The sequence below is a fragment of the Emydura macquarii genome, unplaced genomic scaffold, assembly GCF_026122565.2.
Source record: "Emydura macquarii macquarii isolate MOO-44397 ecotype Brisbane River unplaced genomic scaffold, CSIRO-AGI_Emac_v2 contig_1827, whole genome shotgun sequence".
Taxonomy (NCBI): domain Eukaryota; kingdom Metazoa; phylum Chordata; order Testudines; family Chelidae; genus Emydura; species Emydura macquarii.
The window spans coordinates 2,964,770-2,990,966 of record NW_027131964.1 but is presented as its reverse complement, the minus strand read 5'-3'; the positions used below and the strand labels follow the sequence as shown (position 1 = coordinate 2,990,966).

At 39.6% G+C, this 26,197-nt stretch overlaps 1 long non-coding RNA gene across 2 annotated transcripts; it reads right to left on the bottom strand.

Moving 5' to 3' along the window:
* Window positions 1–913: 913 nt before the first annotated feature.
* LOC137159266 (uncharacterized) lies at window positions 914–26,197 on the bottom strand. Of its 2 annotated transcripts, XR_010921610.1 has the most exons (4): window positions 26,110–26,197; window positions 4,411–4,616; window positions 2,857–2,995; window positions 914–2,514 (listed from the first exon to the last, which is right to left on the bottom strand). It is a non-coding gene; the product is annotated as an uncharacterized lncRNA (long non-coding RNA). The 2 variants fall into 2 exon arrangements; XR_010921611.1 differs by lacking the exon at window positions 4,411–4,616 and having other exon boundaries at window positions 26,110–26,167.

Here is a 26,197-nt window from a genome sequence, read left to right as displayed (position 1 = left end):
GTTGTACTTACAACATGAGAGCAACCAAAGACAGGTTGTTCTTTGTTTCCAAACCAGATGCAGAGTAACAGAAGTGCGGCCTCACAGCTAATCTAAATTCTGAATTCCGGCAGGCTGACAGCTGGTCCCTTTCTGCTGATTAAGAAACACTGAAAAACCATTTTTTGGTTCTTCTTGTTTCTGCAAAAAGACTTTTTGGCAGCTCACAAATGTAAACTCAAAAATCAACTCCCACCACCCTGGGTTTTTGTCACTGAAAGAAAGAGTTGCTAAATCGAAGAGGGTAGGAGGAGTTTGGATAATACACTATAGGGGGCATAATCATAAATCATGTATTTATTGATGTATCATGAACAATGCCAGTGACAGCTGTAAAACATCCCAGTTTTTTCCATAACTCCACTGGACAGAAACCTTAAAGGTCTATTCAAAATCCAGTCTTTTCTCATCAGACAAATGAAGTTTATTCAGTTCCTGTCCCTTAGGGATCAGTTGGCAGAGTTTTGAGCTGACACAGATCCAGACCCCTTTCTGTTCTACATAAGGAGAGAAATCTGTGTTTCTCTTTTACTATTCGGGGGGAGGGGCGGTGTTTTCCATCCCTTGGTGTTCCTCCATCTCTCACAGTGGGTTTCCAATGAAGAAATCACACTTTTTTTTTTTTTTAAAGTTTGAAAAGTTTGTATGCTTATCATGGATCACTTGACTTCAGACAATGCACTGCCTTTGATCCAAATGTTCTCCTGTCACTCCAGAGGTATATCAAGTGCATGTGCACCTAGGGTAGCATCAAGCTCACCATGTTTGGGGGACCTTCAGGTGGACTGAGAGAATGTATTACCTCCATAACTCTATTACCTCTTAGCATGGAAGGAAGATTTGGCAACATCTGATGAAATATTGACTATCTGTCCCTGAGACATTATTTTTCACATTACTGCATCCTGATGTGCTGCTTTGTGGAATACAGTCAAACCATACAACTCTGAGTATGGGTAGATCATGTATATTGAAAGTGTAGCCATTAACAATGGGTCGAGCCCATTTATATGTAGTGTTTAAAGTATATTAAGATGAATAATATGAATATACACATAATATCTGGTTGTCAATAAATAAAGCCAATTTTTTTTCACATTTCATTTGCTTACTTTTCCCACTAAAATGGCACCAGGTGAAGACAGTTGTAGCCACACACAAAAAAGTTGCCAATCAGGTTCTTCTGTACTAATAATTCATTATGTAATCAAAGCTGAATTTTTCACCGCAAGTCTAAAATAGCTCTTGTATTACATACTTTACTGGCTCCTCTTCCCTTGTGAATTTCCTCATGTGGATAGAATAGAAGCCTGCCCTGAAAGGCTAATTTGCATTTTACCCAGTGGTGGGTATTGATGGGTTTGCAATGGAAAAAATTACAGAGGCCTGGGAGGCCACGATCTGTTTTTCCCCTTCAGAAATCTTTCAGCTTGACTTGCCTCATCACTGGCCCCAACCACAAAAAAAGAGACACTCTCAAATCAGAGAAAGTGGCAACCAAATTCTCATATTCATCCCAGACTGCTCCCTTCCTTCCTTTTATTGTATGACATGAAGTCTTCTGCTTCTGAAGGTATTCCTTTTGTTGCTGAACAGCTCTAATTTTCTTTGACCCTTCCAATGTTTTTCTTTCCTGCAGAGCAGTCTAACCTGATGCTCAAGGATTAAGCAATTTATTCTTAGAAAATCTGAATTAAACGCTGAAATGGTGTTAGCTTTAATTGCGTCTCCTGATGCCATGTCTTCCATCTATCCCCTAAAAGAGTAAATCTAAGCTCCATAGTTTAGCTGTCCATAGAATGGTTAGAACAAGCTGGATTCTTCTTTAAAGGGAATTCCTTCCCCAGTTAAACCATTTGAGCTCCAACTCAACATACATTTCACAAATAAAGAATCTTTAATTCAGTGAATTAACCACTGATTTAAATCTTTAAATCTTTAAATTATTTCACAAGTAAAGACTCATTTAGTTTCAAAGGCCCAAATTTAATTACAGGATAAAATACAAAGTTTTGATCAATATGGGGACATGGAAGACGAACAATCTCACGGCTATGGTTCTCACAGCTGGATGTAACTCCAGCTTTTACTGGGAAACCAGTTCATAGGTGTAGAGTGCATGGGGTACTATGAACGACAGGGATACGTGAGGAATGCAGTGGGGGAGCTTGGGGAGGGTATGCGCCACAGTTCTTTAGTGGTCTGGAATGGATGTGGTCAGATTGATTGTTAATGAGGGACTTCAACATCTCTGCCTAGCCCTCCAGCAGCTTTATCATCCACTCCTTCCCCTTTCCTGGCTATCCAGCCTGAGTGTTCTGTTGATTTTTTCCCTCCACATGCTTGTTTTGCCATGTGCTGCATCTGTTGACTTCAGTACTTCGCAAAACATATCCTCCTTATTCCTCCTGAGTCTGTGCCTTATCTGTCAGGGGCGCTCCTTCAGTGTGGAGGAGGAGGTCTTCAAGGACACATCTACAGGAGGCAAAGTAAAACAATGAACAGAGACAGTATTGTGAATGCACTCACAGCTGTGAATCACAAAAGTTACACACACCTATTTCTACTGTCACACAAGTCAGCATGAGCACATAAGGCCAGCACACAAGTCAGCACGAGTCCCAAATATGGTGAGTTCATGGAGAGGGAGGGGTGGGCAAGGGGGAATGCACAAAAGGAGACAAAGGGTGGTTTGCAAAGGGGGTTACTATAAGTGACTAGGGAGCCGATTCTGAATATCAGTACCTTTTCCCACAGTCTAAGGCACTCAAACTTGGTATCTCACTCCTAAGGGTAACTCAGGATGCAAGGGTGTACCTGCTGCATGCATGTGGCTTCAGACCCCTCTGTATGTTGCTCGCCTGTGGTCGTTCTGGTCCCTGCAGAAATAATTGCTGAGTGGTATGGCAAAGTTTCCCACAGCAGGGAGAGAAATGAGGCAGCTCTGCCAAGGAACCTTTGGCAGAGGAATACAGAATATCAACACGATTCCTGAGACATATCTGTGTACATTAACAAACTTTTCCGCCGTGGCCCCACTGCGTAGATGGACAGGCTCTGTTCTTAATTTCTGTCCCTTATCCCTCCTGTACCATATAGAATCATAGAATCATAGAATCATAGAATATTAGGTCAATCTCCATCTCACCATCCCAACCAGCAGTACCAAGGCAAAATGAGGTAACTTCACCATTCCTAGTAAAAAACTTTTTCCTAATGTCCAACCTAGACCTCCCCCTGCAACTTGAGACCGTTGCTCCTTGTTCCTGCATCCTGTGCACCAGAGTCAGAATGCCGGGACTGGCTTGACCCCTCCAGAGTGGAAAAGAGGTCCTGCTAGCTGCCTCCAGTCTCCAGCTCTACATCCTCTTCCACAACTTCCTTGTCTGGATTGAGTTTGCTGGCCACTGCCTCCAGTGCCCTCAAAGTATCCACGGGGCCCTTGGTGGTAGAAATCGGGTCACCACCAAAGATGGCGTGCACTCCTTATAGAAGTGGCAAGTCTTCAGAGCTGCACCACAGCAACAGTTGGCCTCCCTTGCATTCTGGTATGCCTGCCTCAGTTATTTGATTTTAGCATGACATTGCTGCATATCCCTCTTGTGCCCCTTCTCTTGCATGCCACTTTCAATCAGACCGTAGGTATCAAAATTCCTATGTCTGGTGTGACGCTGTGACTGCACAGCCTCCTTTCCCCATATACTTATCAGATCCAACACCTCTGGTATGCTTCACACAGGTGCTCTGGCATGGTTAGCTGGGAAGATGCAGTGTGAACTGTGCATGCCAAGCAAACAGGAGGAGGAATTTCAAAAATTCCCAGACCTTTAAACAGAGGAGGGGATCGTACTTGCGTACCTTCAGGGCAGCAGAGTTCAAACTGCTGACCAGAGCGGTCATGATGGGCATTGTGGGACACCTCCTGGAGGCCAATTAGGATGACATAACCAATAGCAGTGTCTACACTGATGTTGCATCGCTCTAATTATGTTGAAAAAAGTTCTATGCCACTTGTCAAGGTGGTTTTATTTTGTCAGAGTAGCAGGGGCATTATATTGGCCAGAGGAGCATTTCAGTGTGCACACCTTCACTGTTTTGTTGACAAAAGCTGACTTTTGTCGAAAAAGCTCTGTAGTGTAGACAAGGCCTAAGTCTAGAGATACAGGGCTTGTCTGTTGAGCCATCCAATGTTATGTGCTTAAACCCTGCATAAAGATACAGGGTAGTTACTGCTACTGCTAAGTGGCAGGAACATTTCTAATTTTCCTTAGAATATAAGAGAGGTTGGTGCCCCTCTCAGGGCTGGTCTACACTGGCAGTGGCGATTGACGGGAGATATGCAAGCTACATTACACACTTACGTTGACATACCTTGATGTCTTCATGGTGCTGCTTCGACAGGAGACACCCTCCCATGGATGCAGCCTTACTTCTTTTGGGGAGGTGGACTAAATTAAGTTGACTGAAGAGTTCTCTCTGATCAACTGAGCAGGTCTGTGTAAACCCGCTCAGTTGATGCCGCTGTATCGATCCCTGCCACCACAGCAGTGTAGACACACTCTCAGAGGCAAAAGCATCTAGGGATCAGGAGAGAGGAGGTTCTACAGGGAAAACTACATTAAGAACAGCCAATTTGAAGAGGAAAGGTAATGCTGAAATGTATATTCTGTTATTGTTATTTGAGTTACCAATACAGCCAAACCCAGAAAGAGTTGGACTTTAAACAGTCTGTGCATATTTGGTTCAAAGTACAGTGGGAACTCCACCTGCTTATCAAATGTAATAAAATACTTTTTCCCCTTCTAGGATTGTTTTGAGATTTAATGATTTACACTCAAGGCTGTCTCTATCATTGGTGAACTCTGATAGTGCGTGGTTGGCAATGGCTGCAGTATGTTTCTGGACCAACTTTCCTGGGTGCCAGAGAAAAACAACATCACATGTCACCGGAGTTGCCCACCCTTACTTAAGTAGCCCTCACCCACAAAAGCTTCTAGCCTTTCCCAGTACTATATACACAGCTGCATACCTTACTGGGTCTTGCTTCTGAATGTGGAGTATGATTTACTCAGACTTCTCTGTATGGTTTAAACAGTGAACAGCACAGTTGCTGGATGCTCTTAAAATAAAGCTGGCCACATATTTATGGGGGAATTTTAAAAGGCTCATATGGCAACTAGGTATCCAACTCCCATTTAAAGACATTAGGAGAAGGCAATTAACTCCCATTTGTTCCTCTGAAAATCTCCCCTTTAGCGCTAAATATGCATTTTTAGATTCCTAATTTTGAAAATCTTGGCCTAAGTGACTTGCACGTCATTGCAAAGAATAAGGAGTTTTGCCTTCCAATCCTGGGTCTAAGCCAAAATAATACCCTTCCTCCTCTGTCAGGGTAGTAGTCCATAAAAAGATATGTGTTCTCCTCTATGGGAGAGATGAAAATAGCTCAAGCACCAGTCAAAGCTGGCTAACATGCACTGACTAGAAGCATCATTTCCCGTTCCCCATTCACTCACACAAACAATATATGTTTGGGGCTCCACAGATTTTCAAAAGGAGTTGCTAACCAAAACGCAATGAATGGAATCAGTCAAGAGCAGTTACTCTACTCAGGAGCAGGTCTTAGCAAATCTGGGAATTCCACAGGGAAATTCCAGAGTGATAACTCTGCTCATTTCAGCTCTCTTCCCAGCCCACAGCTCCTACACTGCTCAGAAAAAGAGTTTCTGAAGAGAAAGTCAGTAGAAACACAAGGTATTGGATTGGAATCCCTGTGGATCATGAGCACCTATGTAGTTAATGGGCTGTGCCTGCTGCCTCCTCTGCAGGAAGACTGTGACAGAGTAATGTGAGGACACATCCTAGTAAGAAACTTTTTCCCATTCATAGTGCACCAAAAAACTGAGTGTCCAAAAAACAAAGAGACAGGTAGAACATATCCAAGTTTTGGAAAATAAAATAAAATAATAATAAATTAATTAATTCCTCCTTAATTTGAATACCTTGGAAAAATTGTTCCCAAACAGTTTAATTCTTCCATGCATATTTTCCCCATTTTGCTGCAAAGGCCTCTTTCAGTTTGGGATATCCTATGTTATTCTCACAAGTGCCTTCCATGCATTATAAATCAACTAATTTTTTTAAATTCTTATCTAAAAATAATGTTTTTGTACAGCTGTGCCAAATTCTTCCTGCCCACTTGCCTCAGGGCTAATACATTTTTTGACTGTCAAGTAGAGTATCATTAGTTTTTTCATTATCATCAATCATCTGGGTACAGGGTGAGTGAGCAGATTTTGTGTCTGGGCTGGTGAATTTTCATTACATTTATGTAAGGCTGCTTTATAGGTCTTTTATCTCTTCCCCTAACCTTCCTCCTGCTCCTCCCAAAAAGATGATCAGCTTTTACTCTTTCAGAGTATCCTCTTTAGCTTTCTGGGCTTTTTGCTCTCCATTGCAAAGTATCACTGTACAATGAAAAGTACAAACTTAGTGGCTGTTTTTTTATATCAGTTATTCAGAAGAGCTATATTTTGGTTTACATTATATTTATGTCAAAAGTTTGTCTATAGGTCTTAGGTACAAAGTATGTCAAATAGGTCTTATATATTAGTTCTCCAAATGAGTTCTTGTAAGTGGCAAAGCTACATGAAGAAGCTAGTGGTTGGGTAAGTCTTGAAATGGAGGTGTGTTTCTTCCCAGAGCCAACCCCCAGAAACAAATCATATATTTTTTTAAATTATGTTCTTTGGTGCTACAATTTTATGTTTGAACAGTTCTGACTTTAAGTTTCCAAGAAGATTTAATGTATAGTGTTAGGGGTGGAAGTTTGAAATGTAGTACTTGAATGAATTTGAATCAGAGCAATAGTTACCAAATGGAATTATGTTTTAAGTTACATTTTTATATCAGCTTGTGGTACACTGTAATGCTCAAGTACCAAGTGTCAGCTGCTTCCTTAGATGACCCTGGAGATTAGCATTTTACCCTTTGAGGTGAAATTATCTTGTGCTCCTATGTTAGGAAATGGATGAGGTAAAATTAATAGCATTCATACAGGTCTGATTTTTAAATACATTGAATTATATCTATTAATAATTAACACATTGATACATGTTTTGAAGAGCATCCGTTCAAAGACAATGAGCCAGAGTTGTACAGAAGTTAGCTACTAAATGCTTCTGACCTTATGTACTGTATCAATGAACACCTCCTAACCATTTCAAGTGGCAGTTTCCATTCCTACCCCTTTTTTCTGTCATGGAAACAACTGCATTCTCTATTATAAAAGAAGCCATAATATTGTAGTGAATGGCACAAATCACTTCAACAGTGAAGTTAGAATCAACTTAGACATAATAATAGCGATGTCTTAGGGAAAAATTACCTCACCTCCATTCTGGAAGGTTACTGGTTTGAGTGCTTGCTGAGAAGCTTGATTGTATTTTCTTGAGTAAATGAATGTTGCAGTATGTTTGGGGTTCTGCCTTGCTGGAAATAGCTTGCTGTGGCAAAAGTTGCTAACATTAAATCCATACGTTTTTTAGTAATAGATCAGATCTGAGATGAGGAGACACTTCCCTTAAGACTTGTGAGTTATAAACTGCACTTTTCTTTCTCTCTTTCTTTCCATCTAATATCTTTGTCCAAGAGTGTGTATACTTGTAAATAAATTAGAGTAAGATACAGTATCTTGTATCTGTGGCACCTCATTTTTCACCCAGTGAAGAGATAGCTTATTGCTGGAGTCCAAACTTTCCTCACAACTGGCATTCTTTAGATGAGTGTTTCATCAATTTCATAATTAGGAAAAATAAGTTGTTCTTTTCCCTCTGCACAGCCTTTATTATAAACAAATAATAAGCAATGAAAAGCTCTAGAAAATGTTACTTGCACCTAAAATATTTCTGTCTTATTCTGGGTTTATTTTTCAACAAATATTATTGTAGTGTACTATATTTTGGTTTGTTCCTCTTTTTTTAAAGCAATGGGTTCTATGGCTGATCTCAAGACAAAGCTGAGAACTGTGAGCATAGAAACAGCTGCTCACAGGGAGTAAATACACCTCTGTTTTTGACTGACATTCCACCAGAAGTCTTGAAAATCTAACTTCTGCACCCTGTCCTCCCCCTTCTATTGAATGAAATGGCAGCAACTGCTCCGCCATTAGGATCAATATCCAGGCCATTATGTTGGCAAAAGAAGCAGCAAATCACATTTACGTGGATTGTCAGACTCATTATTATAAGCAGATGGCAGCCCTTGCACTACAATGCAGCCGAGAAAAGACTGACATCATTTCAAATTAAAATCTATAATGCTAATACACATCTCTGAGTCTTTGTGCAGGCCTCAGTGCATTAATCTTCTGAATGATTTGCCAATGTGTATGCTGCTTTAGGTGTTTTCACTTGAGTGGAGCTAAAAGGAGGGCTTTTAACTGAGAATGGTTAACATTTATTCATACAGATTGATAGAAGTTAACATGCAATTTTCTTTACTAGTAGCTCCCTAATAGGAATTAATGGGACATTTTGAAAAGAAAATGCCTAGTTCAGAGGCCCCGCTAAATAAATGTGTCAGCAGCAGAAAAACAATGCCATGCTCCTTTGCTTTACACAAATTCTTCATATTAAACTATTTAATTATAACATAAAACCAAACATCTTAGTAAGCATACATATAATGAAATAAGGCAAGTCTACATACCTACGAAAGGAATGAAACATAATAAATAAAACCCTAAAATTGTTACATAGTTGCTCCAGAATTTCACTTCTCAGTCTGAGGGGTAGGAAGAAAAAAGAAAAAAAAACGTTTAACATTATCATGGAAACTAATATACTAATACACTCTATCATGGACACTCCATACACTCTAAGTCCATTGTTTTACCAGAATGAAAAATGGAGACTGTTTAATAATTATGCAAAGCAAGAAAAAAAAGACTTCTGGGAAAGGTGTTTTCTAGATTTGCTAATGGCACCTTGTTTGCAGCAATCAGAAGTACTAATACTGTTTATCTTGGCATCAGTTCTAGAATTTCTAAAAGTAAATATTTTTGTGTATGGACTTGGTGCAGTTGCTTTGAAGGAAGGATGCAAAGGAGGCTCAGAGACTCCTCCCTCCAAGCACAGCCAACCCACCATCAACCTGTGGAACTCATTGCCAGGGGATGTTGTGAAGGTGAAAAGTATAACTGGAGTTGAAAAATAATTAGATAGGTTCATGGAGGATTGATCTATCACTGGTTATTAGCCAACATGGTCAGAGATGCAACCCCATGCTCTGAATGTCCCTAAGCCTCTGAGGGTCTGTCTACACAGCAGCAAGGATGTGTGGGGTTTGGGCTGCGGTGCTGTTTTATTGCTGTGTAGATTTCCAAACTTGGTCTGGAGCAGGCCATACAAGTGGAGCTCCTCTCTCCCACCTGTGCTCCATGTATGGTCAGGGCACTATCTGGCCCAGAGCTTTCAGTTCATTCATATTCTTACATGCTATCAAGTGTTCTAGGGCTGGTCTCAAGGATGTGAATTCGCTATCTGGTTTTAAACAAACCCTTGATAATGTTCACTTTTCCTGGAGGAACTCTAAGCCATTTTTTCCCCTAACTGTCCCAGAATACCTGAAGCCAGACTTGTCAGTGTGTGTTTTCATTCATGTGTTCATTTTACTGACCAAAAGAAACCATGCATGGAGTTCATCAAAATAGAGCATGTGTCCAAATTCACAATTTGCAGTTCAATAGACACAGTTTATCCTAACTTCCTCCATATCCTGCTACTGAGTAACGGATAAAGCATTCATTCTTATATTTTATTACATGTAATAAGTGACACTTCATTCTAGTGCTTATTATGGATTATTGTCTATTTTACTCTAGAAATATTATCCATGGTAAAAAAATAACACAGCGGTATCTTAGTGGTGCCCTGTGAGTAACTGTCTTAGCGCAGGTGTAAACAATATTTCATAAAAGGTTGATGAAGTGAGAGAGATCATACTGAAATCTACTGGTTTCATAAGTCTAATGCTCAATCTGAAACATACAGTTTCTTTATCCACCTCCACTCCTCTCTCCTGCACTTCAGCTTGTTTTACTGACTGAACAGTTAAAGGGATATCTACTTAAGGATGTCAAAAGGTGTAGTAAATGGGAGGCAGGCGATTGGGAGCAAAATAGGGAGGTCATTCCATCTGACCTCCTCCTGATCTTTCCCACTAAGGAGGTCACTGCTCTGCTTCCTCAAGATTGAGAGACCTGACAGAGGAATGGCAAAAACGGTATATACTCAACCTTTTCAATACTGAGCTTTCTATTTCGCAAAATGTTTTCCTCCAAACTTAAGGCCAGTTTTCTACTGAAGTAATTTCTGCTGGATATATTAGAATCTTTCATCTCTGTCCATTATTCATTGTGTGTTCAGGAGCATAAATGACACGATCTGGCTTTTCTCTTTGCTGAGTTATGTTAATACAAGCAGGTGTATTAAAATAGCTAAGTTAATATTTTCTGTGACTGATGATTTTTATCATATTACCAAAGATTTTTTTCTGCCTACGTAATAAAACTTCATTTTCCAAAATTCAATTAATGTATTTCATATAAAAAAATACTATAAGCAAATTCTTGCTCTTTGTGCTTGCAGCCACGCTGATGGGGAGCACAGTGATGCTCGCTGCACAGTGAGACACCAACAATCCTAGCAATGCAGGACAGGATGGCTCAGAGAAGCAGAGGTTAATGGGGGAATCACCTGGTGGGACATGATCCAATGTGGCATCAAAAAGAAGCAGCATGGTTCCTCCTTTAATGTACTGCATGTCCCAGCATAGGCACATGAGAGCCAGCATCAGGCTGGTAGACCATGCCCACTTCTGATCATTGGTATGTTAACCACACCCACACCTGACCCATTATGCAATATGTGCTAGGATTATATTGTTCAGTAGTCCTGAGTAAAAATGCTGATGGAAGGAGCTTTCTGTGCTATCTGCCACCTCACCTCTCTCTCCCTCATGCATCTGCTCTACATAGGGCAAGATTTGGCCCTAAAGAATGTAGAGCTGAGGGATATTTTCAAATGCTATTTAGGGGCTTAACTCCCATTAAAAGTCAATTGGAGTTTAGTGCCTACGTGCCATTTGGTATCTCTGAAAATCTCATTCATTGTGACCAAACCACTGCAAAGCTGTCTACATCATTTGCCATAAGAGACGGAAAGAGTAAAGAATTCCACAGGCACATTTCACAAAATGTTTTTTAAAAGTCCATATTCTGCAGTTCAAAATGAAGGGTGTAAACTGGACTCCCTGTGAATTGGACTGGACTTAGTCTGAATTTAGAAGGTTTTTGAGATACAAAATATTTTTCTTTCATTATTTTTATCTTTCAACAATTTAGAAATAAATAAGAGGGACAAAATTTGGGCTGAAAATTAGAGAAAATTCCCTGAGATTTATTAGCCTGTGGAATAATGTCCTAAAGGGAAATTATGGAAATTCCATCAATTAGCACATTTAAAACAAAACTGGACAAAACACTAGTGATTTTATAATAAGGAACAACTAGCATTGGCAAGGAGCTGGAAAATTTAAAAGGTCTTTTCCATCTCTATAGTCTCAAGGCTTGATTCTCTTCTTACTTTCCCTAGTGCAAATCAGTGAAGTCACATCTGGAGTTATATAAGTGTACATGAGAGATGATTCAGGCCCCATGTTTCCATGAGTTACAAGTCAGTTGACTTGTGGGCTCTCTCTGGGACACAAAGAAAAAATACTGTCCATATGGAATTTCTAGGCTGATGAGATTTCAGCTTGTTTTATAGACTCAAAAAGCTTGTAGAATTTAGGGAAATCAGGTACTACTTTGAGGATAATAAAGCTTATTTCTATTCATTGTCTCTTAGTGCAACTGTTAGATCATTCCCAAGGCTTTAGTTTTCCACATCAACTCTATGTCTTACTATACTATTTCTTCCAATAGTTAAACACAGCACAATATTTCATTTTCCCCAACTAAGCTTGAGTTCTTTCTATGATTTACTCTCTTATATGATTCAAATGTCTGAATTAGTGTATAACATTTTAAACAATTGCTGAAGATCTCTAAAGAAACAGTGACCAAAAAGCTAGCTGTAGAACAATAACAAGTCATAGGAATCCACATAACCCCTTCCTCCTTGCAATGCTTTTGTGCTTCATTAATAATCAAATATTTATTACTTTTCTTTTCAGGGTAAAATAAGTTCCATGAAACTCCCTGCATCAGCCTCATTCCAATAAGGGGTAAGTGATGGGAGCAGATGACATTAAAATACGGTTTGTAATTTTTGCACAAGTGTCTCTAAGAGTAAAAAAATGAATAAAAAGAAATACAGGAAATATGTAAGAGTAGAATTTGTCTTGAAATTGCAGGGTTTTTTGAAGGGGCACTAGGAACTTTTTAAAATCACAGCACATGAGAACTTGTACATGAATAACTAGGAGGGAATAAAGAGAATGTTTGGGGTGAGGATTTCTGAAAATTGATGTTGCCAACTTTGAAATATTGCTGACAATACAAAATACCATTATTTTTGTGTAGTATGGTTCATTTAAATGGAAAACAATTGTTATAATGTTCATAAAGTGGAACTGCATCACCAGTTCCACAGATGATCACCCATGGAGGCAAGCATATAGGGACACACACACAGAGGCAACCTACAATCCAGGGAAAGGGCATTGTTTAGATGACTACTAGTTATTCAGTGTTACTGATTCACTAGACAGCTTCTGTCGAGTAGTGGAGCAAAATTGGAAGAGTTTTATTAGCTAAAATGATGAAGATGAGAATGATAGATGGGCTTTAAAGGTAACCATCTGCACTAACTTTCAAAGGTGCTGAACTGGCAATCTTTCCTCCACTTCCCCCTCTCTCATCTCTGATACAAATTTGCACAAATACAGAATCCCCAGTGAGTGGTAAACTGGGATCTGGACAAAGGTTTCTCTGCTAGGATGAGATGAGTGTGGTATAGAGTGAAAAGTTCAATGTATGATGGATGAGCCAGTGAGAATGAAGGTCACTCTGTCAATGGTACACAAGAGAGGATTATGGGTGAGAATGGCTCCTAAAGAGTAGTGGATCAATTGTTTACAAAACAACTATAAAAGAGGGATTTAAGAAACTATCTTCAATTTTGTTATTGTTGACTGATCACTGGAGCAAATAAGCTGAAAGATACAAAACAGACACAAAAACTGTGTGTATGTTTGGATAGCTGGAGGAACTTTCCAAAAGTACAGATGATATTACACCTCTGAGCAATGAGGTATAGGACCCTATGGTCCTTTGAAAATGGAGTAATCATTAGACCAAACAAAACAAAACACACAAAAAAAGGGGGGAAGGGGGGGGAACTACCTAAAGCTCTACTTAAAGTAAACTAACACATGAACGATATTCTTAATCACACCAAGGAAAATTATTTAAGCAAAGTCCACAAGATACAGAAATCTACTGTATGTTGAGCAAAAAGGGGAAAGAAATTATTTAAAGTTTTAAATGTTAAAAAAAAAAAAAAAAAAAAAAAAAAAGACTATTTTGAGTAGCAGACTAATTTAGTTTCTAAAGTCAATCAGTAAGTAGCCAATACAAAAAAGTCCCAAGGCATATCAAATAAAGTGACCTCTAAAGGCCCAGATATCTGCAAATGTGTTATTCACTGTACATCTAAAAATAATAAAAAATAATCCAAGATCTTTGTAATGCATATTTGTTTTCATCTTAAAATAACATTTCCTGCTATATCTGACCTATGTTTTCTTTCAAATAAAAAGAATTTGGAAATGACTGAATTTTAGATTGGTTACAATTGGAATAGAGAAGTCATGACATTTAAGATTGTACATTTTTTTATTGTTCAGCATTATTCTAGAATATTTCCTTTGAAACATTATATTTTAGAAAGCAACATAAATACTTAAACTTTTTAAAGGTAACTAATCTAATAATTTTCAACAGAAAAGAACAGAGATTCAAACAAAAACAGGGATACTGAAGACAAACATCTCCTTGCCTCAGGATGTACTGAAACATGCACAGAAACAAATCCATACACCCATAGAGCAGTGAAAGGTGCCAGAGTTGATAGGTTAGATCCAGGTGTTATGCCATATCAAAGTAGTGTACAGTAAGATTTATTTTAATTAAATTATGATCAATGGTCACAGGGCTTTTCTAATGTGCCGTTTCTTAACAGGAGTGCCCTTAATTTAACCAAACATAAAGTTTGGCCAAATCTGTAAACTTAAATTGCTTTTTTAGAAGGTAGACTTTTCCTGTTGAAAGAAGTATACACAACGAGGCTTATAAATATTCACAAGTGAAAAGTATGGAAGGTAAAAATATCCTTCACCTTTTGGAAAAAGGATGATTAGTTTAAAACAAATGCCAGCTATGGTGGGACATATAATAATAATTTGGGAGAAAAAATAAAACTGACTTTTCCCAATACTACTATTAATAGTGCAACTGCTTCTGTTCTATTAATTAAATAGTGTTTCTTGCTTTTAATATTTTTTTTCAGTCAGCAGCCAGGTATTTTGTACTTTATAGCAAGGACTGGACTTCAACCAAATTGGGAGTTAAAGTGCTTCAGAAAGTTATTGGGGGTACCTTTATAATGGAGTGTCTTATAATGGAGGGAAAGAATCAGTTAATAAGAGACCTCTCTGTAAAACAATATTTTTTGGCAAACTGGGTAGCCTGATTACTGAGAGTGAAATTCACCATGATGCACTGGGCTAGTGCAAGATTCTCTGCATCTCTTAAACCGCTTACTAAAGCAGAGTGAAGGGAGCAGCAATGGAATGTCCACATGGAGGCTTCTGTAATTCCATTCTACAGCATGGGGCTCTGCATAGGTCTTGTGTGGGAAAAGGTGGTGATGAAAAGAGGGCTGGGGCAAAGGCAAGGGAAGAGCTATGGGATCCATATTTACATGGATCTGGAAGACCTTCCAAATTGCTGAAGTGGCATAGAGGACCAACCCTGCTGCACTTCACCAATATAAAATCCAGTTACTCTGAATTTTCTGAGTCAAGTGGTTTTCCCTCCCTAAGAAGTAGGGATCTGTATGTGATGGCTGCTATCTTGGCTGTCACACCAGAATTGAATCAAATACTTCCAAAGCTAAAAGTATGAGCTTCTACAGCTTGAGCTAAAGACCCTTTATAAGTGTGGGGAGCAACAACTCACATCCTCTGTGGATAGGCACAGAGGGGGACCTTCAACCCACACTCACCGTCTGGTTACATGTACATACACTATCCATTACAAATGTTCAGATTTTAGGATAGCTGCTGCCTATATGTGAGGCATCTTCTTTAATGATCATTCTGAAGAGTTCTTGCCCTCTGATGCCACCCATCTTTTAAAAAACTCTATTATAGTTTCTTAGGTCAGCAGGTGTCTTTGCTATGATGGGCTGTAAACTAAGGTTGACTCTATAATTTGGTGATAAGGGCATCCATCTGGGAGATTAATACCCCAATCAAGTCCCTAGTATGATTCATTAAGGACTCACCAGAACCCACCACAGGAAGAACTTTTGCTCTTATATCATTCTTCTTTTGTGTGTTCAAGCCTTTTATTCTCAAGGCACTCTTAACAGTTATTAAGTTTTTACAATTTATTTAATATTTATTGCTGGACAGTGCCTTGATAGATGTCAGAGGGCTGCCTTTCAAATAATGTTAATTTGTGCTAGATTTTATAGTTCTTATTCACAGTGGTGAGCATTTATTGATTTTTAGCATTTGTACTAATGATAGTAGTATTTATTATTATGTGCTTACGTGACCATGGTCACTGGAGGGGGTTATACTGAGATTGCTCAATCAAGTCAAACTGAAAAGAATAGGGCAGACAATCCCCCAAACTCATGGTTTATTCTTATAATTAGATTCACCAAGCCAAAAACAAAACAGCTTCTGTTATACCTCACTGGTTACCAAAGAAGCTAAAATACAATTCCCTTTAAACAATCCAGCCTTTGGCTCCCACCCAGACAGCCAAGTTTATATAGTGATGATTACTTATAAACTTATTCACCATATGTAAAGTTGTAGCAATCCCAAGAGATCAGACACATTACCCACCAGGTAGATGTATATTTCATATCTTCCCCAAATATATAGTTATAGCCAATTCTTATTACTTAATCTAACATGTATTTAAAAAGAAAAGAAAGAGAGTACTGTAGTTGAAAGATCGTTATACAGACAGATATGAATAAAGTTCTCAGGTCAGTTTCGTAGCAGAGATGGTGAGCTGATGATTTGTAAAAGTCCTTCTAAAACCAATTCAATAGGCAGTCCATATGTAGAGTTTGTTCAAATTCTTCCATGAGAATTTACAGAGATAATCCAGGGTCACCCTAGAGACCTGTCTTGGAACTTGAACTTCCCTTGACAAAGTTTAAGCAGATCTGCAATAAAACAGGATCAGGCCTGACCTCCTTTATAGCTGAAGCAAGTTGTGTGCTGACAGATAATCCCACTACGTAGGTTTTGATGAAAGCAAGCCAACAGCTGGATCTCTATTCAGTAGGTCCTTCCTCAGACAATGCATGAAACCATTCAAGCAGTTCACAGGTAGTTTTACAATGTGGAGTCACAAATTTCAAAGAGAACTGAAGACAATACTATTACACCACAAAGTCTCCGTAAATGTTAAAATCTCTTTTTGATCTCTGAATCAATAGAATATAGTAATGAAAAGTTATAGCTAGGAACAGAAGTTTAGCATCTACTGACTAATTAGGTCCCATTGTTAAACTTCTAACAAGATGCAGGTAAACACAAACAAATACAATTAGTATCCACTTTTGATTCTATATCAATACAAGCCTACATTTCAAAGACATTAGTCAATTTAAAATGGATTTGCTAACTATTTACAATGAATGGCCTTATTTACCATTTCAATCCTCTTCTAACACAATATGTCCTTAAAGGTTGTTTTCAGATCGCTTAGTCTGCTGGTCATTCAACCCTCACTGGCTCAGTGTCACAGCTTACAACATTATTGTTGCCATTAGAACTGTGGAAAATGTTTACAATGAAAAGAAAAGCCACATAAAACCTGACTTTTGGGGATTTTGATACAAATTATAAACTCAGCCCAGGTTTGCTAAAACATTTACATTTTGTGTGCGTGTGTGTGTGTGTGTGCAGGCCTGCTCCACATTTTTATTGAACCTGGGCCAATACATGGTTTCACACAAAACCCACCAACTTTAATTTGGTTTCTCAACAAAATCATGCAAAATGGAAAGTTTCCACAGTTTGAGACTTCAAAGTTTTAACTGAAAATCTTAAAACCCATAGTGAAATTCAGGACATGTGAAACCACATATATCACATATATCAAAATTAGGTTAAATAAGAGATTCCCACAGACCCTGGAAAATGAAAAACATTGCGTTTGTTCTCTGTTTGAATTATATAAAGAAACAAACAAATCAAACTAATTTCAGATATCTCTCATTAATTCTATGAGGACATCAGAAAAGAGATTCTTGTGAAGAAACAGAATTTTTGAAGCTCAGCTGGCGCTTACATTAAGCATAGAAAAAATACACCTATTTTGCCCCCATAATATCTGAGGCATGTAGACATAATGGTCATGTCTACACAGCCGGTAGGAGCAATCCTCCCAGCATGGTTGAGAGACTCAGCTTAGCAGGGCTTGTGCTAGTGTTCTAAAAATATCTGTGTAGAGTGCTTTGAAGTTGTGGCTTAAGCTGGAGGTTAACTTTGAAGACTAGAGAGAGGAATGGGCTTCAGATCCCAACTTCAGTGCCACGATGGGTAACCTAGGTACCTATTTTGTTTGGGAGTGAGACATATTCATGAGTTATGTACCACATACTCCTTCTCTAAGTGGAACCAAAAAGTTAGAGAAGCCCAATTAAAATTGTTCCTCTTGGCGTGCTCACAATGCAAGCCTCCTTGACACTGAAGCTTGTGTGTGGCTAATTACCAAGTGCTTCAGTTCAAGTATGATTATTTGAATTGAGACTAACTGTCTCAATTTGTGGACAGACTACCTCAAGGACATCAAGCGCAGCTGAGGATGTCATGTTAAAAATACGGCTGATAGCCTGCACATTCTGTCTGTCTGCACTAGACATCTCTGACACAGTAGTGCATATTATGACTACATCAGTGGTTATCAGATCTTCCTGTCTCCAATCTTCAGGGATTCCCAAGCAGGTGCAAACAGCAATTGAGGACCTTCCTTTTCAGCATAATGAACTTTTTAATTTAGAAATGAATGAGGCTCTCCATTCTTTTCATAGCTTTTAAGACAAGAAGGGATCATTGTGATCATCTGGCCTGACTTTCTGCACTACGCAGGCCATAGGACTTCCATGAATTAATTCCCGTTTGAGCTAGAACATATTTTAAGAAAAATATGCAATCTTGATTTGATAATTTCCAGTGATTGAGAATCCACCACAATTCTTGTTTCAATGGATAATTACCTTCACTGGTAAAAATTTGCACCATATTCCCAGACTGAATCTATCAAGCTTCAGCTTCCACCAATTGGATCTTATTATGCCTTTGTCTGCTACACTGCCTCTACTATCAGATTTCTGGTTCTTAAAAGAATGTGAGGGTGACTTCATTCTCTGCATCTCTGTGTTCCAGCCCCAAGAAAGAAGCAAGAGAGATGACAGACTTCCTTCAGGCAGCGTCCTGCTGTCCAGGACTGTTATATCTTCAAATGACTTTGGCAATCCCGAGAAAGAGCAGAGGTTCCAGTGATGACAAAGCTTTGCCTTTTCCTCAACTTTTAGTCTGTGTCTTGTACCAGGCAGCAGGTTTGAATCCAGTGTCAAGAGCTTGACAAAACCTCCATATAATCTCATCCCTTCTCCCTTTTGGCAACCACTTCTTTTATTTTTAGGAAGCCTGGTCTCAGATCACCCCATATCAGTGCATCTTGGAAACACTAAACAAGGGGTAGTCTTTCCAGTTTTGGTCCCTTCCTATCCCTTATCCCCCTTCACTATCCTTTTTCAGGGATCCTTCTCATGGTATATTCTTAAAACAAGAAATAGTGGATCGGGTGCCCTTAGAGTTCAGGGGCACATGATTTTATTCCCATTATTTTCACATCCCAAAGAAGAAAGAGGGTTCACTTTCTATTCTGGACCTTCGACATCTCAACAAATTCATCCATCAATTTAATTTCAGAATGGTGACTCTAGAAGATACATCTCAGATCCCCAGTAGAAACATCTCACTACCTGTACAAGGTACTGCCCTTTCATTTTTCCACAGCACTGAGGGTACTACCAAGCGTTTGGAAGTTATGGCAGCTCATCTAAGGAAATAAGAAATCCAGGTCTACTCATATCTCCATGCCTGGCTAATTTGAGGAAGATTGCTCCAACAAGTGACCTAACTTTAAAACTCTTTGTCTCACTGGACCTCAAAGACACCAAAGAAAAATCCATATTGACTCATTCAGAGCATAGAACTAATAGAGGAAATGTCAGATTCCATGTCAGTGAAAGGGGTCCTTCCAAAGAAAAGATTCCAAAAAATATTAGGTCTCATCAACCAACTTCAAATTCATCCAACAACAGCAGACACCACATGGACATGTTGATCATAGTGCTGCAAGAAATCCTCTCCTCATTAAATCTGTGGAAAGACTCTTCAGGTATGCATCAAAAAACCTCCTCACCTCTGCCTACCTAGATACTGTTAACAGACACCTCCACTAAAAGGGGGTGGGGGGCTGTATATCACTTTCATAGTTAGGGCACGTAGTTTCCTCAGGAATCTCATCTGCACATAAGCATTCTGGAACTCAGACCCATCCACCTGACATGTAAGGCAATCTTACTGCTGTTCTAGGCACCACAAACCACGTTCTGACAAAAATACCACAGCTATATATTATGTTCACAGATAGGGAGAAATCAGCGTAATACACAAGAGTGAGCTTTGTTGGAGGTTAGACTATGTGTCAGCTCCCTGCCACACCAGTCTGTCTTCCACACCAGCAAAATCCTTGAGACTCTCCCAATCTTCACCTTGTCTGGCAAGTAACAGTCAGTGAACTCCAGCCTCCAAGCTCCTCAGAGAGGTGTCTCTGCATTACACAACCCTTATTACTGTGCATTCAAAGAGGATATTAAATTGGTTGATCCTTTAAAGAGTCAATACACTGCAGCTCAATAAATTTACTGGTGTTTGCCAATCAGTTATGTCAGTCACAGCACTGAATTGGTGTATAGTAAAAGTAAAACAAGTTCATTAAACAAAAAGTTAGAGATTTAAGTGATACAAAGTAAAGGAGTAAACCTAGAAGGATTACAAACATACAAAAGTACACTTTCTAATGGTTAAGACCTAACTTAAGAAGCTACAGTCTTTGTTCAAGGTATTTTCCTCATCTATCTTAACTAAGATTCCCACAGAATCCAAGACATTGGCTTTCCTTGTCTCTCCATGTGCAGGATAACCCAAAGTCTTTCTGTGTGTCCTTATATCTGGAAGTCTGCCTTTGTTTCAAGGGTCAAACTGATCTCCTGTCTTTAGTTTCCTACCTTCTCTGGGGATCCAGCTCCAACTCCATCTTGATTAAAGTGTCCCTTAGTGTGCTCCTATGTAATGTTTCCTGCTGCAGTTTTACAATGTAGATATCCCTGTAGCAATTTCTGATGCCAATTGACTAGAAGTTGTCCTTTTTATGATCCTGACATGCCAATTGCCCAAACAACTTGTGATTTCTGATGATTCTGTTTACTACATATGTAAATTGCAATCCATTGTCACTGGTCAACCCTTCTTCATTTGTATTCAAGACCTGAGCATACCTGTTTTTTGCTTTGTTCAAATGCAGACTTTAAAACATAACATCAGAGGACATCTGTAAGTCCACATACAGCATTATCACATACATTTCACAACAATATTATTGACTAGTATGTTATTAGTATTCAAATGATACCTCACAAGGCATATTTTGTACAAATATCATTTCAGTAGCATATAGGTTGTGAATAGAGGGGTGCCTAGGGTCACAACAATGTCTTCACCACTGTCTCAGGAAGCCAGTGTCTCTGGATTAGGTGCATTCCAAATCAAATCATACTGGTGGCTCTGCATTTTCTCGGTCTTCAGAACACCATGGCAGACCAATGCTCCAGGAACTTCTCAGACAACCGTGAGTGCTCTATCAAAGACTCAGTCTTATAGAATCGGAACTAAGGACCATCTTAAACCTCACCACCTTTTGTAGATTCATAAATTTTAGGGCAAGAAGGAACCACCACATTGTCTATTCTGACTTTCTGTATATCACAGGCCACCAATACCATCCAGCACCTCCACACTAAATTCCATAATCAAAATTAGACCAATATATTACAGAAGACTAAATTATTAAGTGCCACAAGGAGAGACTAGGAGGGACCAAGGTGCACCAATGCCTGAGGCCCCTTCAATGGCAGGGAGATGATTAAGTGATATATGCCCAGATATTGTTGGTAAGTGAATCACACCCACATGCTACAGAGGAAGGCAAAAACCCCTAAGGTCACTGCCAACCTGACCTGGGGGGAAATTTCTTCCCTACCCTATATGTGGTGATCAGTTAGACCCTAAGCATTTGAGCAAGAACCAGCCATCCAAGCACCTGAGAGAAAGACTGTTCAGTGCCACCTCAGATGCCTGGCCAACCACCCGCACCCAGTGTCCCATCTCCAGCCGGGGCAAACTTTGATTCTTCAGATGAAGCAGACCAAATGTCCTCTATCACCAAAAATCATGCCTGAGGAGGGGTGTAAAAACCCTTCCTGCACCTCTGCAGGTGGCTGGCTGAAGCCCTGAAGTGTATTCAAACATCATACATAAACCAGAAGTGAGTCTCAGGGCAGCCCTGCCATACAATTGAACTCATACATTTGTCCAGCCCTGTCTTAAAATTCATTGAGCAAGTGATGTTTCATAGGTCCCAGCTCCCAAGTAATAGAGAAACAGCGTTTGGGCATGGAGACCATCACCACTGGCCTTTTATTGGTGGTGATTGCCTGTTCCCTTCCCAGAATCCAATCCCAGTTTCTAGCTTCTCCCTTTGCCATTCCACAGAACTAAACACTTCAAGGGCTTGCTCCTATGTATCTTCCAGGTGCAGCCATGCCTGGTCCCACTAAGCAATGATGGAACTCACAGGTCCCAGGCAAGGTATTTTGGGCTGCACCTGGAGACACGAGGGATCAGGGACTGGGGAAAGAGACCAATTAGGCAGCTTGGGACTGGAAGCTCTGGGACAGGGCCTTTGAGGCACCTCCCAGCACCTCGTGGTGCTGCCTCCTTTGGTGGGAACAGATAGCCTGGTCCAAGACTCCCATCACCTATGAATTTGTTGAAATCCTTCACAGTGGTGGCAGGCAGCCACATTGGGCTGCCCTGCCAACACAGAAAAGTATTGCCATATATTGGATTGGCAGTGATGACTGGAGTGGTGAGGTGCTCCTTCATCCACCATCTCTCCTCCCTCTTGACCCTTCTCTCTCTTGTCAACTATCTAAGCAATTTTTATTTTTTTTAAATTCAGTCAGTTTCACTCATCTCCAGCCCTTCTCTCCCCCTTTCCTGCACTGACTGAATGACGCACTGAAAATTGCATGCAAAATGACCCATAGAGGATTTCCTTTTCCAGGTTTAAAAAGGTCAAAATGTTTCATTTCTATTTTTTTTACATGAAATATTTGGAAATTATCAAACCAAAACATGTAATTGTTCCTGAAATAAAATGTTTCTGGATTTTTGTTTTTGGATGTTTTTGTTTTCATCCAAATCAAAATGAAAACAAACTTCAAAATTTCAAAATCTGCCATGAAATGGAAATACAGTTCTCCAGATAGCTAGCGCATGCTTGACCTCTCCCTCTCCCATTAAAAAAATTCTATAACAAAACATTCCATTCCACACACTTCTCCCCCTGGGGATAAAATGAGTAACAAAACACATGACAGTGGTTAGTCACATTGCTTTATGCACTACAGAAAGGCACTCAGATACTATGGTGGTGAGTGCAGTATAAGAACTGAAAAGCACAGAATATTTTATAAGTGGGGATTCCCATAAATAGACCTATTTGCCACAGACCAGAACAAGTGTCAGACATTTTGTTCCAGGGAGGTTCCAGCCCAGACTCCCTGACAGATGCTTCTCTCAGACTCCGGACATTTGGACTGATGTATGCCTTTCCACTGACAGCCATGATACTGCAAGTTCGTAGAAACTGAAGTGATTATGAGCAGGCCTGGTATTTGGATTGATAAACCTCTCAGTACAACCCCCACATCACCTTACCTGCCCTACTGGACGTGGTCTCAGTAGTCTGACCTACATTCGGGCCCAGCTTTGTTACATCTGACAGTCTCGATGGTGGCTATATGACATCCATTGAAAGAAGCTATTCAGCTAATGTTTAGAACATTCTGCTGCAAAGCAGGAAAGCTGCAACCAGACTGACTTACAAAGCTAAATTGAAGAGAATTTCTGTTTGGGCATCTCAGCAACAACTGTCTCCCTTGACATTCCCCTTTTAATCAGTACTGGATTATCTAATAGCCCTTAAGCAACCTGGACTTTCTGCCAGCTCCGTAAGAGTCTATCTATCAGCAACATCTGCATATCACCTTCCTATCCAGAGCCAGTCTGTATTTTCCCACCCTATGGTGGTAAGATTCCTTAAGGTCCTCTTGGAACCTCAATACAGTATTAGCATTGTTGTTGTGTCACCCTCCTCTCCAAACTTCACTGAACCTGGGAGAAAGCTAAACTTGAGACACTTGATATAATAAGAGTACTGGGCAAGACAAATGGACAAGACAAAAACCATTCAGAAATACCCTATACCGTTTCTGGCCTTTGTGGATAGGGTTATGGTTCAGGCTAAATCCTCTCAGACATTATCTAAGTGGGTCTTCAAATATATAAGGATATGTTATGAGTTAATCAGGTTAGAGTCACTTAGCCACATTAGAGTTGATTCCACTCCAACTGAGGTATCATCTGCTGCCTGTCTGAAGATTATCCCTGTTTCTGTAGGGCAGCTGTGTGTAGCTTGGGCCACACATTCACATACCACTATTCTTTGGGAAAATATTACAAATCAGATGCCCACTTTGGTAGTGCTGTTCTGCAGACATTGTTTAAATAGGACTCCTACTACCCAGCTCCATGCAAACAGATAATGTGACCAAGAGTGGAATCCATGTGGACAATCCTTTGAAGAAGAAAAGTTTACTTATTCTACAAAAATTGTGGTTCTTTGGCATGTGTTATCAATATGGGTTCCATGAGCCATCTTCCTTCCCTACTACTTTGGAGTCCTATCCCTCTAGGACTCTGAGTTGGTAAATAAACTGTGGTATGATTGGCCACCTCCACCATTTATGATATCATATGAGGAGGCATGAGGACAACTAGGGCTCAGGAGAAGCCCCTTCAGACATCACTGGCTGAAAAACTCTGCTCTCGCACTCTTGAGCCATATGCACACAAAGAGTGGAATGCATATGGACAATACATCTTGAAAAATCAGTTTCTGTAAGGTAAGTATGTTTGCTATGTAAAGAATAAGTTCTGGTGTGTAAATGCTGGAAGAAAAGCATGTAGAAAAGACAAGCGTCCATGAAATAACTATGAACTAACAAAACATATTCTAGATTAAAAAATTCCTCATTTACTGACTTCCCATTATTATCTAATAGCCAAATTCTAGCCCCTTCAAGGAAGTGTCAACCTAAGCAGACTTTGTGTAGGGAATGGTTCACAATATTTTTCTGGTTGAACCCCATTTATGAAAGATCCGTTGGTGTGGGTTTCCATTCTCTGCCTCCCTAATGCCATGGCCCTGCATGATTTTTTCTGATAAGTTTTCATTCTCCTTTCCTTTTCTATCACCTCCATTCTTTCTCTACTCTTTCTGCTCTCATCTTTTCTCTCTCTCTTTTTTCACATTTATGCATGTGTGTATGTGCACTAATTTATCTCTTGCTTTCTTGGTTAGTAGCCTCCTATTCCTCACACAGCAGAAGGATGCTTGCTCCTTGTGGAAGGAATTTCCACTAGTGGCTTTATGAGACCAGGTCAAATAAGTCCCTGCAGTTTAACTGGGTCCCATGGGTAAAGATAAGAGAAGCTTGAACTTGTTGGCTTCTGCCTGAATCAGCAGAGCTATGAATAGAAGCTGCTCATGTGGCTAGCTGCATTAGAGGCTGCTGCTAGAGCAGAGATGGAGCTAGCCACATTCAGTTACCTCTGCCCTCACCTTATGGATCTGGAAGAATTATCACAGAAGAGGTGGGCATACTAGGGGCCAGTATTACACCAAACGTTGAACAGACAAATCCTGAGTCCCTCACACATGTTGGCTATGGTTCTCTCTTCCTTCTTGTATGATTTTGTTTCCTTAAAGCCTGATTCTCCGCTACCTACTGGTTGTATAGTCATTTGTGTGTGTCCCAAATGGTTGAAACATGTTATTAATCAGAATGGTATCATTTAACACCCACTTTGTATTCACTTTGCATTGGTGTAAATGACTGCACAAGGTACAGTGCACTTGAGAATCAGACCCCAGGAGTTCAACAGTACAATAACCCTAATTATTGTGTTTTGCAGCAAAAGTAGTAAAGTTTATATAAGGGAGCATGTCACTCAGCACAGTGAAGAGTATGTAAATGATTTGCTTTACATTTTACCAAGATGAAGGGCACAATACATACTATCAGAAAAAGAAAGGACACATAGCTGAGGATTTTGATAAGATGATAAGAGAGTGTTTGGAGGATCAAATGTTTCCCACAGAGGATATTGTGAGACTCTCAAACTTTTTCTAGTTTTTGGAGTTAGCAGCTCAGATCTAAGTAGAGGATTTTGTTCCTTGGAATGAAAAGAAGTTTAAACTAATATCTCATGTCTTTAAATCAGCTACTGTGATAGAAACTGAAAGATAAAGTAAAAACAAGTTAAAAAACTGACCTTCCAAAGAGAAAAGTAGAGCCTGAATGTTTCATGTTTGCATCACCAGGAGCATTCTTCCAGGTGCACTCAGTAAAATTCCTCTTTG